The 15,775-nt window shown below is 38.1% G+C and overlaps 1 protein-coding gene across 1 annotated transcript in view; it reads right to left on the minus strand.

Annotated features, from left to right (window-relative positions):
- The window catches only part of LOC115211105 (ras-related GTP-binding protein C), a 91,112-nt gene extending 89,203 nt beyond the window's left edge, over positions 1 to 1,909 (minus strand). The window contains exon 1 of the mRNA XM_036502175.1: positions 1,792 to 1,909. The gene's annotated coding sequence lies outside the window, so the exon portion shown is untranslated. The remainder of the gene's footprint in view (positions 1 to 1,791) is intronic.
- Between the last annotated feature and the right edge of the window lie 13,866 nt (positions 1,910 to 15,775).

Raw genomic sequence — 15,775 nt, forward strand, 5'->3', positions numbered from 1 at the left:
TATATATACACATAATTACATACATGCATATATATACAGAAAAATACTTAAAATCCCTACAAAACACATAAACATACAGATACACATAATTACATACATGCATATATATATATATATATATATATATATATATATATATATATATACATATATACGTACACATGCATACATAATCATATATATAATATATATATATACAGAAGTCCGTCATACACACATATTTTACAAATTTAGAATATATTAATGAGTAGGAGGAGAAAACAAAAAATACTCGAGCTATTAACTGATCGATGAAATGAAAATATTACACAACTCGGTATAAAGTAGGCATAACTGGAGTAAGAGATCATTTGAGTGAATTCCCAGTTGATGGCAGTGTCTGTTAATGAATGAGAGAACAATGTAAGTGTTGAGCAACACGTTTAAAATTAAGTCTTTTAGTTTCAAAACCATTTCGGAATATCGCAATTTGTACATTTTTACTTAACTAAACAGAGAATTTAGGTGTAAAGTTGGCGATAATCAAATCTATCTACAAGGAATTGATTTTTCTTCAACCTTACCTTAATATATAGTGTCAATAGCGGTGAGGACATTTGTGTGGAATTGGTCTTAGGAACACGTGTTGGAAAATGGAAGACTTTTGGATAGTTTTGTATTATAATTCCAGTAACATTTGGGTTGTTGCATAATAGCAATATATAAACCAATATCAATACCTGACAAGCATTTTATTTTATCGACTCTAGAGAATGTTAATGTTTAAACAAAAGATTTATAGAAATAAAGATTATGAAATTTAGGCAGAAAAAATAATAGTAGAAGGAAATCATTAAATTAATAAAAATTGAAAACACGCACACTCCCTTAAAATATATATCACGCCAGAGAAAACTAGTGTTGGTTGTTTAACTACTGGCCAGCCCCGTTCGAGCAGATTAATACCAAAGATGTTCCAGCCTTGACCATCTAGTCTTTTCTTCGAGATTATATTATCCAGTATAATGGTAAGATATATTTTGAGCGAGATTTGGCTTGTTTCATTCAACCAGGCTAAGCGATCCCGTACAAGCTATGACAACATCAATAACATATAACGATTATCTATTATAACATATATCAGGAATTACATTGAGCTAAATTTATTGACAGCTGTCACTAGGACGACATTAGCAACACAAGTGAGCATTTGAGATAGAAACATGACTGAATGGATCGCAGTATATTACTGCTACATCCTATATATACACAAGAAATAAAGTGATGGTAATGTTAACTAATATCTAATCTGAATGACACTTAATGACACGCAATCATTCGACTTGCTAAAAATAGCAACCAAGTTTCTTTAATTCGCAAAACGACAATGGAGAATGTAGTCTCCGACAGGAAAAAACAGGGAAAGTCTTGATTGGAACACTTTTGATTACAACTGTTTTAAATGGGCTGGGGCAACAATTCCAGAGATTTGTTGCCTCAGCACATGGCAGAATGGAAATTCTAATCATATTCTGTATATATTCTTCCTTTATTAATGCTGCCCAACCATTTATCAATACAATAATGACAATATTATCTATGACAATAAAAAGAAACTGTCCCTTTTAAATATCAGCTGTGAAGTCGATGACGAGAGAGCCGAAAGATACGGTTCCGATTCACGGAAGTAATCATTTCTTTCCCCAAATCCCACCGCTAATCGTCGAGGTTCTGAAGAAAGAAAAGCATGATCATGGAATCTTTATCAATATTGGATATCGAGTATCTCTAGGAATGTAGAATATAACTTACCTTTTCCCGGATGTGTACATTAGAGAGCTTTTCAAGGTTTCCAGCAAAAATAAATAGATAAGCGACAGCAGGATCGAAATATTGCCGATATAAGGGTGGGAGTGTATGTGTGTATATATATATATATTATATATATATATATATATATATATATGTATGTATGTATATTCTGTCTCTGTGTGTATATATAAGTCGCTATCTAGAAATATCTAAAGATAGGACAACAATCCAACATAAAGTAGTTGTCTGTTGACGACAGCTGATTCTACAACGTGAAATAATATCAATAACGTCAAATCGCGATTAAAATATTCTGCGACAAATATTCCCTAATATTTCCACATTTCTTCACAAGAACTATAACATTTCTCATATACATACATATATAAGATATATATATATAATATATTATATATATATATATATATATATATGTATATATATATATAATATATATATATGTGTGTGTTGTGTGTATATATATGTGTGTGTGTATATGTATATATATAGGAATATATTTGGGGGAGTGTTCTAGAAGTGAATTTTAAATAATTTCCAGTTTGTAAAAATTAAGTAGAATAAATTAGAATCTAGTGTTGTATTTGTCGTCGATAAAACATTGTGAGACAAATAACCATTACAGTTGGTCTATCATTGTCTGCGGAACTACACTAGAGTCACTTCTGTGATAGTGATGGTGGTGGTGGGCGGAATCAGATAGTACGGGTGGTTGTACTGGTAATACAGATGGTCGTTATTGTGGTGCTGGTGATGATAGCGGTGGTAGTGATGGTGAGTTAGCTTCCTAAATCTCTCTACAGGTCGTTGACGTACTTTTCTAACTGTTGCTACTCTTACTGCAGCTACTTTCACGTTACAACAACTGTTGGTATCGGTGCTAATGATGATGATAGTTTTGTTGTTTTGCCTAAGGTCAGCTCGGATCAAGAAGACCGATAATCAAAGCTACTCCAGATGCGACCAATTTGTTTGAACACAGTGTATGACAGAATGATTAAACTATCTAATGTGTCCTTCCTTATTTAAAAAGTAAGGAAGACAAGTAGGGAAATTTTGGCTGCTATTTTTACCAGATCAAATAACCATGTTTGGCCTTTGCAGTGATGATGATGGTTGCAGGTTCCAGTCATCTGTGTGTGGTGTGATCACCTGATCTGACACCGGTAGGCGGAGCTTAAAGGAGGAGTTGTGGAACGCTGGTCGTTCGATCTGAAGTTTTAACTAATCTGACGTACATATCATCACGTTAAGGTTATGAGTGTGAGAAAGAGTAAAGAGAGTAGGGGACTGAGAATGTAAGTGAGAGAAAGATATGTTTATAAAGACAGAGGAAGAAAGTTGGCAGAATTAGTACGACGTTGGATACAATCCTTGTATTTAGTTATAGATCTTCGTGTTCTGAGTTTCAATACAAACGATGTCAATTTCATTTTACATGCTTCGAGTTGGAGATAAAATAAAAATATAAGTATTTAACTGGTGCCGAAAGAAGCTGAAGAACGATATAAGTAAACGAAGAAAAGGGGAAAGTGAGGGACGAGAAAATCAAAGGACAGACGAAAGAAGGAAAACAAAGAAAACTAAGTGTGAATGGCAGAAGGTGAAAGAAACATTATAGGTTGATGTGAATTGTGATATTGGTGAGTGTGGGAGATAAGAAGGGTAAAAGCTGCTTTTATTCCTTCGGATCTGAATTTAGAAAATTTAATTGCTTAATAGTAGGGGAAGAACAGTACCCATAACCATTTTCAGGATCTCTGAGACTGGTGAAGGAAAGGATAAATATATCATCAAACTCGAGTTTAGATGAATGAATTTAACAGGCCTTGGTAAAGGTACTTACTGGTCAAATGGTATTAAATAGGATAACTGTTCCGTACTAGTAATACTACATGTTTACACTAATATTCACTTCTTCACTAAACAAGAACTGTACCTCAGTGAAAAGAAATTCACTTTTTTTATTATAAATATGTGATTATGTTTATGTTAAATGGTTCTGTAAATGTAGGAGGATATAAAGTAATGTGGAAGCTCCTGTGGGGCTGGATGGCAGAATAAAACAGAAGTCAAATCTCTCTCAAGTCATCCAATTATTGTAATAAAAACAACAAAACTTTTATTTTTGCTAAATCTGGAAGAAGGAGCAGAGCCCATGATTCTTGTAAGCCCTCCAAGACTAGTGAAATTGGTATCATTAATATTTCATTTAAGCTTTCCTCCAGGAAAGATATGAGTGGAGAGGGGGTTCAAGTTTTGGGGGATAAAAGATTGGGCATAGTGGTTAGTGTAGGGGAAAGGGTTATATGCACTATGGGTGCCAAAAAGTAGAGATGAATGGGAATGGTGGAGGTATGAGATCCACCAGCTCTAAGGAGCATGCCATTATAGTAGCAATAGAAACAAAAACAGAAAAGACTACATCTGTGAGCCAAAGACTTCAGTGTGTCTGCTAGCGATGGAGTACCAGTTAACCTAATGGCCTGAATGAAGTCCAAGGTGTCAATGTGTGTAGTAGCATCACCATTCTAGCTGTGAGAGCAGTATCCATTGCAGGTCCCACTTGAGCATTGTGAAATGTCAGCAGCTGTTAAGGGTCTGAAATATCTTCTGGTGCCAAAGAGAAGGGTCAATCCTTGGGATACAGTATTAGCTATACTAAGGATGTATTTTCACTTGGAAAAATCTTCAGTGATAATGAGACATAGCATTTGGAACAACTGTTTAAGCTCTAACTGAGAGTTACTCGTGTTTACAGGGAGTGTGGTGAGGTAGTGTCTTCTTACTATGAGTAGCGCTTGAAGTTTTTTTGCTGTTAAAAGAGATAAGGTTTATATGGTCCCACTGAAGGATGCTCTCAAGATCTCTATTTATGTAATCAATGCAGGTTTGGCATGAAATGTTTAGGTCATATATGAATGAAGCATGGCTTGGGAAGGAGTACAATAGTAGGCATCCATTGGTCTTGAAAGACCATGGATCTTTACCTGGAAAATTTTGTCAGCTGCTGATGGTGGTGCTACATCTGTTGTGCTGTAGAAGCTTACATGGGAGTGGCAATCATGCATACAGTGACTGCATTTGAAGAAGCTCTCTACTGGTGCTACTAGTTTTTCCTTTTGCTGAGTGTGCTTTTCTTGGGTGGTGAGTTCCTCTTTCTCTTCCCCTCACTTCATCCCCTTTTGCAGTATTTGTTTCCAGCATGGGTGATCATTTGCAACCTCCTCCCATCTCAGGATGTCCAGATCTATTGACTTCATATCTCTCTTAAAGACATCCTTGAAACTAAGATGAGGAGGTTCTCATGCTCTTGTGCTGGTGGCCAATTTCCCATACAGGAGGTCTTTTGGGATCCTCTCATATGTCATGTAATTTAAATGACTGAGCCAGTGCTGCAAGAGCAGGGTGAATATACTGGGGATCTTGGCACAGTTGATGACTTTGGTGTTGGTGATGCAGTCGGTCCACTTGATATCCAAGATGTGTTTCAAATTACAAAGGTGGAAGATGTTGAGACACTGCTCCTGTCTTGAGTAGAGGTTCCATGTCTCATTGCTGTAGTGTACTGAGGACGCATGCTTTTTAGACCGCAGTCTTGGTGTTTGCAGCCAGTTTTGTTTTTCCAGACTCTTTGTGAGCTTGGCAATGTGGAGGATGCTCATCCAATTCACCTGCTGATGTCAGGATCCAGGGAGAGGTAATCAGAGATGGTAGAGCTGAGGTAGGTGAATTCATAGACTACCTCCAGCTTGTAGTTGTTGATGGGGATGATGGTGGGAGTGCTTGACACCTTGGCCCAGTACATTGGTCTTCTTTAGGCTGAATTCCTGACAGGCTCTGTGAGTTTGTCCACAAGGTGCTGCATTTGCTCCTTAGAGTGCACTGTCAGTGCTGAGTTGTCTGTGAGCAGTACCTAATGTACCGTGGATTTTACTTTCAACCTCAACAAACAAAATAGTTTACCATCTGATCTGGTGTGAAAGCAGACACCATCAGTTGATGTTCCAAATGTGTTTTTCAGTATGACTGCAAAGAAGATGCCAAACAGGGCGGGGGCAAGGATACAACCCTGTTTCATGCTGCTACATATGTTGAATGCCTCCAAAGAAGAGCCATCAAATTGAATGATGGCTTTCATATCCGTGTGAAATGACTGGACAATCCTAAAGAGTCTTGGAGGACAACCAATCCTGATGAGGATTTTGAACAGGCTGGGGATATAAAGTAATTAATATTAACAGGAGTACAAGGTAATTAATTTTATTATGAGGACAAGGTAATTAATATTATACTGTACAGAAGAAAAAGATAGAGTTCAAGGTAATGGACTAAAGTCCTTCGTGAAGTAGTGAAGAAAGGAAAATGAAAGAAGAAAGTTCTGTTGAGTCAGTGATTATAATGAAAGTTGCATGGTTAAATGTATAAGAGACATGGGTATTGTGGATTAGAGCTTTGCAGGTAAAAGGTTGCTTCTTGGGCAAGGGAGAAAATTTGCAAGAGCATGTGTGTGTTAAGAGAGAAGGTGTGTGTAGGGAAATGTGTATGCATATATAGGGGATTGTGTGTATGTGTGAATGTCCTGCTATGTAATGGTAAATGGGTGAAAGGTGAGTAGTATGTCTGCATGTGTTCAGTTGATTTATCAGTATATATGGGGTAGTCAGTAGGGAAAGAGTTAGTATAGAGAAAAAAATTATCATCATCATTTAATGTCTGTTTTCCATGCTGGCATGAGTTGGCTGGATGCTCTTCCTAAAGCTGTACTGTGGTACTGGGTATTATATATGTTGCACCATCACAGGTGCTTTTTAAGTGACACCAGCACCAGTGCTTTTTCTGTGGCACCAGTATCTACACCAATGCTTTTTATTTGACACCTTAGTTTTAGGATCTCAACTCTTTTGTGATTGGTGGAGTCTTCTCAAGTACAGCAATCTTGGACCATATCTTGGTCCTGTCATCTCCTTCATAAGGTTCAGCATTTTGAGATCAGTCTTCAAAACTACATCCCATGTCTTCCTGTGTCTCCCTCTTCCACAAATCCCTCCACTTTAAGTGATCAGCACTTCTTTATGCAACTGTCCTCATCCATTTGCATCACACGATCAAACTAATGCAGTCTCCTCTCTTGCATGCTACATGTAATTCCTCTTATGCCCAACTTCTTCATTGCACCAATGTTCTGTCACACATGCACACTGACATTGCACATCCAGCAGAGCATACCAGCTTCATTTCTCTTCAGCCTTTGCTTGTTCTCTGCATTCAGGGCTCACATCTCACAACCATGTAGCATCACATTTTGTGCAGTTACATCATACAATCTTCCCTTCACTTGGAAAGAGAGACCTTTGTTTGCTAATGGAGGTAAAAGCTCTCTGAACTTTCTCCATCCTATTCTTATTCTAGCAATTGCACTTCTGTACAACCTCCTCCATTGCTAATGAGGTTACCTAGGTAGCAAAAATTATTTACAACTTCCAGAGAGCAGCCAGGACATTTAAAGAAATCATTTTTCTGAGTGTTGGTGGTCTTTATGTCTCCTGTACATCTTCCATATACAAACACAACTTTCTCTGTTAATCTTCCATAGCATGTACAGGTTACACCAAATGGAATTTCTGCTTACACCTTTCCTACATATTGAGCAAAGCCATTTACCTGATGGGTGAAGGGGCCTGTCTAATTTCTTGCTTACTAGGACTTTGGTCTTTGCTAAGTTTACTTTAAGACCTTTGATTCCAGGTTCTGTTTCCACACCTGGAATTTCTTTTCTAATTCTGTTACAGATTCTGCTATGAGGGTAGAATCAACAAATGCTAAGTAAAACAGTTTGTTCTTAGCTAAATTCTTCTCTTGCAGTTGCCTATGAAAATAGCATCAGTGGTGCTTCTTCCTGACACAAAACCAAACTACATTTCATCATGTCTAATTTTGTTCCTAATTAATTGGGCTATAACTCTCTATAACTTATAGAGTTATAGAGAGTTAAAGCGCATAACTCTCCATAATTGGTCCAGCAATTTGATGCCTCTATAATCTAGGGTATCTCCTTTGCCCTTGTTGCAACTGACTATGATGTAGCTGTACCAATCACTAGGGATTACACCTTCCTGAATAACCTGATTAACTATACAGGTGACTAGGCTGTAACCAACTCTACTAGATATCTTGAGCATCTTGGCAGTGACTCCTGATGAACCAGGGGTCTTTTCTCTCTTCATATCTTTAATTGCCTTATCTACCATGCTGCTGTCAACTAGAGTAACTGATCCCTCTGTTGGGTCCACATGAGGAAGACTCCCTTCCTCCCATTCATTCTCCACATTTAATAGTCTCTCATACTAGCACTTCTACACCTCTTTCATTTCATTGTCAATAAAAGAAAGTATACTATTATCTGTCCACACACACTTCTCTCCCACAACATCTTGATTCTCTATAACACATTTCTTTCTGCTTCTGTCCTAGCTAGATATACTTGACACCTAGCTTTTCTTTTAGTTATCTGATATGATTCTTTGCTACCCCAACTCTTCCAGTCTTCCCAGGCCTGTCTCTTCTCTTTTATAGCCCTATCTACCTGCCTATTCCACCACCATGATATCTGTGGTCTGGAGGGAGCTTTGCTTCAACTACAGATTTGGTTTCCACTCTCAGTAGATTGTTCCATAAGAACTTCCAGTTGTCCTCTATGCCATATGTGTCCATCTTTACCTCCTCATCAAAGGCTTCATTAAGGACATCTCTAAATTTTGCCCATTTGAAGGATCCTTGAGCTTCTAGAACCTCATTTTCCACATTGATTTGTATCTCATGATCCTTTGAGCCCTAAGTTTGATGTCACTAACCACTAACTTATGTTGAGTTGTGTATTTTTCACCAGGGAAAGACTTTACATTCATGAGCATAAGCCTGTCCCTGTAGTCAATCTGGCTTGTGTGCCCACCAGATGGCTCACAGATTTCCTGAAGTTGGTGTTGCAAACCATTACATCCTTTGCATCACAGAACTCCAGCAGCCTTGTTCCACCCTCATTTCTGGAGCCAATGCCATGGAAGCCATCTGAGTATTTCCAAAATTACAATTGAAGACCTCTGTTATGAAGGAAACATCTTTGTCTTTGAGGTAGCCTGCTGAAGAGATTCATAGAAATGGCCCTTATGAATATCTGCAAGTCTGACATGTGGAGTATATGCAGAGATAAAAGACATTGTTACTTTAAACAAAACTAATCTTAGCTTGATAATCCTATCCCACACCCTAATTACCTCAATCACCTTATCTACTCATTTCTCTGCCAAAAGAATACCTACATCACCTAAACCATCATTGCTTCCTACTCAGAAGAACTTGTATCTATGTCTCTTGCTCATGAGCAGTCTTGCTAAGGCTCTTCTCTATCATATCTTTTGCATGCAGCACACATCTACATGCTTCCACTCAAGCATTTCAACAATCTCAACAAACCTACCTTTCATTGTGCTGACATTGATTATAGCATCTCTAAGCCTTGTGAACCTGGGAAGCCTGAGAAGTCGTAGGGATGCTTTTCAGCACCTGGAAAGAAGATTTTAGTGGTTTCTTGCCTGAAGGCAATGGGTCATTTGGCTTGGTATAAGCAGGTACAGGTACAGATTGCTACATGAATTACAATTTCTTTCAATTCTATAAAGCCTTTGTGAGTACTCAACTATGGGGTGGGGTGGTTGGTTCGCAGATAAATTAGAAGTTTTCAATATCATCATCATCATCATTATCAAGGCAGCAAGCTGGCAGAATCACTAGCACTCCAGGTGAAATGCTTTGTGGCACTTTGTCTGTTTGCATTTCTGAGTTCAAATTCCACTGAGGTCAACTTTCATCTTTTTGGGGTCAATAAATTAAATACCAGTGAAATACTGAGGTCAATATAACCAACTGGTCTCCTCCTCCAAAATTTCAGGCCTTGTGCCTTTAGTAGAAATTATTATTATTATTATTATTATTATTATTATTGTTCAGTAGTTTTATTTTTATTTTTATAGCGTGCTTTCACTTCACTACCGAGCGCAGCTCTGTGTGCCTTGGGTATGTGCTGTGATTTGTTGTGATGCTCTGATGGTTATTGTATGGAAAGTGTTCTGCGTAGGATGTGTGCAGTGCCTAGTAGTGCAATTTTCTGTATGTTATATGTGTTTGTAAGTCCTGGTGTTTTTGTTATGTATTTGTCTGAATATTTTTTTATCATGCCTAATGCACCTACTATGATAGGAATTGTTTCTGTTTTCAGATTCCACATTCTAGTTACCTCTATTTCCAGGTCTTTGTATTTTTAGAGTTTCTCCATTTCTTTTAGAGACATGTTGTCATCAGCCGGTATTGATACATCAATTAGAAAGCATTTTTTTTCTTCATGGTCTCTGACAACTATATCTGGTCTGTTGACCTTAATTTCTCTATCTGTGTGTATCGGCATATCCTAGAGTATGGTTGCTTTCTCGTTTTCTGTGACCTTTTCTGGTGTGTGCCTATACCATCTTTTTTCTGTTGTTATTCCATAATGTTGGCATAGCTTCCAGTGTATGTAGGTTCCAACTATTATTATTATTATTATTATTATTATTATTATTATTATTATCATTATTATTATTATTATTATTATCATTAGTAGTAGTGGTGGTAGTAGTAGTAGTAGTAGTAGTAGTAGTAGTAGCAGTAGTAGTATTACTATGATTATTAAGGTAACAATTATTCTTTGGCAATGCAGAAGTAGCCACACACACCATAATAATATATACTTCTGAATCCTCACCAGCGTTGCATTGTAGACGTATATACATAAACAAACACTCGTACACATAAGTATATACCCATATAGTACGCAGTTGTAAAACCAGTTCACAGGTTGAAAAAATTGTCAAGTACCCTATTTCTATATCTATATACATACACATACACACATACATATGTGCATAAATATATGTCCATAGTACTACAGTGGATATACATCAGCAAGGTAACAAAGATATATGAACATCAACATGTGAGCATGCGCTCAAACCTCCTTGGTTTGAGGTGGCAGTGAGGGGTGAGTGGGAGGGGAAAATACCAGTTATTAATTCCAGTGGGTGAGCTGTGTGTAGATAGAAGAATAGCTGTTGTTCATGGTGCAAGCATGAAGCAGACGATTGATGATAATAATAACACAAAGTGATGCAGACAGATATGACCAGAAGAATTAAAGTGAGAAGCCACAAATTGAAGTGGTTCTCTGCTGCTATGTTAAAAATTTAAAAGAGCCTCTCCAAACAGTTTGCTAATCTCTGAATAGTGTCTTCAATCGACAGTAAGCTGCAAAGCTGACCCTTCAATAATGTAAGAATTGTTCTTGGTGGTGCAGGTGAAATAGTTAAGTCATATAGGGTGGTAACATTTTGGATGAACAGTGGACATGTGAGAAAGTAAAGAATGTAAACTTGGTTTGGCAAAATGTGAAAGAACTATGAATCAGGGGTTCATGGAGATTGCAGTTACATGTGAAGAAAGGTAGAGGATAATCAGAGAAAATGTAGAAAGTAATCAGGGAAATGGAAAGTAGTTGGTGGTAGAGTGGATATAAGACATGAAGATGAATGCACAATCATCATTGCATCTATACTATTGACTGCATCTCCATCCTTATGTCATAAAGTTGGAGTCATGACCACAGTGACAGTGAATATGAAGAAATTGTAAATAGGGGTTGGACCTCTTAAATCTGGTACCATATGGTTCAGCACTCTATGGTTTAGTATATTTTGAATATTCCTCCTGTATTACATTACATTAAAAATAAAAATTCATTCAGAAGCAGTATTAGTTGTATTATTTCCCACTTTAAGCTTTGTTCAAGCTTTAATAAGACATTAATATATATATATGACATAGGCAATGAACTGGTAGAATTTTTAGCATGCCAGGCAAATTGCTTAGTGATATTTCATCCACTTTATGTTCTGAGTTCAAATTCCACCGAGGTCAACTTTGCCTTTCATCCCCTTCAGGGCCGATAAAATAAGTATCAGTTGAGCCCAAGGGTTGATATAACTGATCTATCCCCTCCCCCGAAATTTCTGGCCTTGTGCCAAAATTTGAAATCAATATATACATGACATGAAAGGGTAAGGCAATGTTCATATAAGGGCTTCCCTTAGGGGTCAATTTCTGTTTCCTTGTATTTTCCAGTGGCCCAGCAATGACCAAGACCTAGAATGGGTCTGTTGAATTGGAGCTGATATAGAACTAAACAAGAACATGGAATTATTTGCCACCTTAGGTAATATCAGGAAATATGGTATACATGCTATATGTTAACTTTTATCAAATTTCTTACAAAATGATGAAATGAATATTAATTTTCAAAAGAAATATATTTTGGCTGAGAACAAAAGTTCAGACTGTTTTTGTAAGTAAAATTCGAACACAATATTTAGATACTCAACAACATGTTTCCTTTTGTTCCACTACCTTTTGTCATCAATGAGGCAGCTTCATGATCCCATCTTCTCAAAACTTGACTTCTTTCTGGGTCATGGACTTGTCTACATGACTTTTATAGTCTTCCAAAGAGTTGAAGTTCTTTTTACAAAAAGAATTTTGTAATGATTGAAATAAATGATAGTCCAAAGGTACATATGGTGGGTGTGGTAGGACATCTCAGCCAAGCTACACCAATTTCTGCTATAGCATTGTCTTGAATGAAGTTGACATTCTTTTGATTGGTTAATTCTGGAGGTGTCTCATCGATTACCTCCTTTAATCAGTCTAATTGGGAACAATGAGTTCTTAATTCAATATGTGATTTTGCAAAAGGAGCTTGTAATACACAAAGACTTTTCAATCCCACCAGATACAGAGCATCACATATTTTGGATATTGAGGTGGTTAATTTAATTTTCTTTGTGGCTTTTTTTCATGCCACATTGTTGTAAATAATTTGTTTTTCATTACCTGCAATCTTCCTTTTCAAAAATTGGTATTTTGTGTTGTTTGAGCAGAGAATTGTACATGGAAATGGGGCTCATTAAATTTTTTTCCCTTAATTTATGTGGCACCCAAACATCATGATGCCTTATAACATTCATTTGAAATATGTGGAATATCCCTGTGATGTCTCATGTTATGTGACACAGATTATTTTTGATTAGTGTTTCAATTTGTTCATTATCAATGACTATAGGCCCTGCACATATCATTTTTGCTGATTATTCAGCGTTTTTCCTTTCTGGAAATAAAAGAGCCCCAAATGACAAAAATGTGGCACATTTTCTTCCATTTTCACTTTTAATGTGAAAACAGTAGAAATAAACTATCTACAGAGTAATCATAAAGAAGGATGTGATGAACTGTCACCCTTCAGAAAATATGTTATATGCATATGTCATGTGAGAAACAAAATCACTTGTTTAATGCCACCAAAAGAAAAATGACATGAAGTTTTGTTCCAACCCAATAGATTACCTTAAAATAATATTTGATAAAGCTATATTCAAAAAGTAAAAAAAAAGAATTTTTGTTGATTATTGAAGTCCACAACCACTCATCATCTTCTCTCTTTCATATATACAGGGTGCGATGGATAAATTGTCACCATTTTCTATTTTTAATTTTGTGCATGTGCATTGTTTGTTTTTGATTTTGTTGACTACACAGTATAGCAGGGTCAGTTGGACACTGTCTGTGAGGAAAACAGCAACATGAGGCAATTTAAAAAACGGTATTCAAATGACATTTTTGACATAAGTGAAAGAAAAAATTATTTTGGCACCAACGGCTACACCAGATGGAGAAGAAACAGGAGGAGGGGAAGACGAAAGTCGCAAAGCCCCTCATCAAGCCTAAAAGGAAAAATAAGGTAAATAACATAATTTTTTTTTTATCACGATGATTAAGTTAGGATGTATAAATGTGCATGGCCTGGGGTCGAAATGGAAGCAGACATGCCTCTTAAACGATGTCAGGTCACAAAAGATAGACATATGCGTTGTGACTGAGTCCAAGCTGAACGGCCCACAGGAATTCTCGCCTCTTCTGAACGACTACAAGAAGTTTATTTCTCCGAGTCAAAGAAGGGGTAGGGTCATTGTGGTGCTGTTAAAAAAAAGCCTGGACATACAGGTAAGTACAGTCATTTTAGACCCAGAAGGTAGGCTGGTTGTTCTAGATGTGACACATGTAAGCAGTCCTTCAGGTTGGTGGCAATCTATGCTCCAAAAGAGGATAGTCAAACAATCTTCTTTCGAGACTTGGAGAATTTCCTTGTGATGTCGTAAACTTTAGTTTTAACAGGAGACTTCAACACTATTCTCGACGTGCGAGTGAATAGTGTAGGCTTGAATAATAGAAAAGGAAGCCCTGGCCTAAAAAGGCTACTAGCGAGCTATAAACTAGTAGACTGATACAGACTGGATGAATCGCTCGTTCCATAGTGGACGTGGTCTAATAACGACGGTTCATTCAGGTCTTACTTAGATAGGGTTATTATAGGAAGGGCATCCAGCCGTAGAAACATTGCCAGATCAGACTGGGCCTGGTGCAGCCTTCTGGCTTCCCAGACCCTAGTTGCACCGTCCAACCCATGCCAGCATGGAAAGCGGACGCTAAACGATGATGATGATGATGATGATAGTGATAGAGATATAGTTAGTTGTCCACATTTTCACTGTGCCTCTTACACAGATCACAAATTTGTGACGTGTGAGGTGTAGTTAGCTAAGTGTCATAGACAGGGGCCTGGGTACTGGAAGTTGAACAAGTCTATTTTGACTAGTAAAGTCTTCCATACCCGGATTAGGGAGATAGTACAGAGGGCATTATGCAGAGCTGTCGTGAACAACAGATGGTGGTGCACCCTCAAACGAGCCATTCGTTTAGAGTCTCTCAGATTTAGTAAAGAGCTAAATTTAGAGAGGATTAGAATAGAAGGGCATTTAACTAAGGAATTAGAGGAGGCCATAGCATCAGGTTCTGCATCCAGAGTGTTGGTGGGAAGAACGGTATTATTCCGGCACCTCCAAGCAAAACATGAAGGGTGTAGAGTCAGGACTAAGTTACGCACGGTGGGCAGAGAAGGTATTAACGTTGCTGGATGGGCCCGTCATGTGGAGAGTCGGAGAGGCAGAGAAGCCTCTGTACAGTCTTTAATTGATGAACAGGGTCACTTGATTGAAGGACAGGCGGAGATGCAGAAGGCCTTTCATCAGCATTTCGCCTGGTTGTTTGGGACGAGTGAGGCATTGGACCATGGGGAGACCTTAAGGGAATTCCTGGCTGATGGGCCACGACTCTTGGCAAGTGAAGCGAGGTGCTGTGGAGGTCGAAAAGGTGCTGTCCGAATGTGCTCAGGACAAGTCACTGGGGCTGGATGGTCTGCCCTACGAGTTTTACAGTAGTATGCCAGACTTGTTTGGACACTTGCTGGCTTGCGTGTCCATGAAATGGCAGCAGAATGGGAGAATTCCCAGTTCTGTGAGTCAGGGTGTGGTAACACTGGTCAGAAAAGACCTGAGCAAGGGGGACCATATTAGTAATTTCCGGTAAAGGTGGGGCACTGGTCCATTTAGACCAAAGTAAAGCCTTCGATAGGGTCGACCATCGGTACCTGGCAGCAGTCCTTGAGGTGGCTGGGCTGGGCCCAGATTTCTGTGGTTGGATCAAGGCCATTTATGGTGGCATCAAATCCACAGTTCAGTTGAATGGTTACCATCGGAGCCGTTCAAGATCAGGCGTTCAGTTCGTCAAGGGTGCCCTCTGTCTCCGCTTCTGTATGTACTGACTCTCAAGCCATTGCTGCAAAAGTTGGAGAAGTTGGGAAGCACCACTAATGAAATTGGATGTGGTAAGAGTGTCTCTGCATATGCGGATGACGTCACCATCACCGTATCCAAGATGACTCAGCTACATCATGTAGCGGAGGCAATCAGAAGGTATGAGACGGTAGCAG

This window comes from Octopus sinensis, linkage group LG4 (genome assembly GCF_006345805.1).
Source record: "Octopus sinensis linkage group LG4, ASM634580v1, whole genome shotgun sequence".
Taxonomy (NCBI): Eukaryota; Metazoa; Mollusca; class Cephalopoda; order Octopoda; family Octopodidae; genus Octopus; species Octopus sinensis.